Here is a 972-nt window from a genome sequence, read left to right on the forward strand (position 1 = left end):
CTCATACAAAGTAAGTACTCTTTCATTTTGCTCTATGTTGCAACATCTTTGCTCAATGGAAGATTTAATGCTGGCCGTATATACAGGATGGGAAGCCAGTGCTGGGTATTATGGGCTGCATTATGCCCCTCTCCCCACCAAATTTCATATGTTGGAGTTCCAAGTCCCATTACTTCAGAATGTGACCTTATTTGGAGATAGTCATTAAACAGTTAATTAATTTAAAATGAGGACTTTAAGGTGGGCACTAATGCAATATGACTGGTATTCTATAAACAGAGGAAATTGTCACAGGGGATAAAAAGCCATCTGAAAGCCAAGCAGAGACCTCAGAAGAAACTAACCTTGCCAATACCTTGAATTTAAACCTCTACCCTCCAAATTTGTGAGATTCACCCCCCCACACACACACCCCCTCCCCCAGCAGGACTCTAATTGAACAAGCCAAAACTCATGTTGTCATGTCACTCCTCCAACTCCTTCTTCACATCTTTCTTCTCCTGTGCTGTTGTTGGGGCAGAACCAGCAGCAGGAGCTGCAGACCCCTGGGGTAGTAGAGAAGGCCACAGCTGGCCAGCTTGCTAACAGCCTGGTCAATGACATTGCTGTTCTTCCCTTCAGCTCACTGATGACCTTGTTGAGCTGGTCCTCTTCTGCCTTGATGCTTATGCTGTCCAGGATCTCCTTGATGTCATTGGTGCTTTAGGAGGCATTGACCCGGAGGGCGGCCAGCAGGTAGGAAGCCACATAACACATCTGGAGGGTGAGGGCGGTGGAGAAGCCTTACACATGGGACTTGGGCATAGGCAGTAAAAGCATCCAGTATCTGGTACCTTGTTAGGGCAACTCTAGCACACTTACTCCATTGAGAGAAGGGAAACACGATCCTTTCAGAGTAATAGTCCTGCCTCGCTCCTTATTAAAGGACCACAATATAAATGGTAGCACACGTGTTGGTCCTCTCATCAACAC

At 46.5% G+C, this 972-nt stretch overlaps 1 pseudogene; it reads right to left on the minus strand.

Annotated features, from left to right (window-relative positions):
- Nucleotides 1-431: 431 nt before the first annotated feature.
- Nucleotides 432-756, minus strand: LOC118649754 (annotated as a pseudogene).
- Nucleotides 757-972: the final 216 nt, after the last annotated feature.

This window comes from Myotis myotis, unplaced genomic scaffold (assembly GCF_014108235.1).
Source record: "Myotis myotis isolate mMyoMyo1 unplaced genomic scaffold, mMyoMyo1.p scaffold_m19_p_3, whole genome shotgun sequence".
Lineage (NCBI taxonomy): Eukaryota > Metazoa > Chordata > Mammalia > Chiroptera > Vespertilionidae > Myotis > Myotis myotis.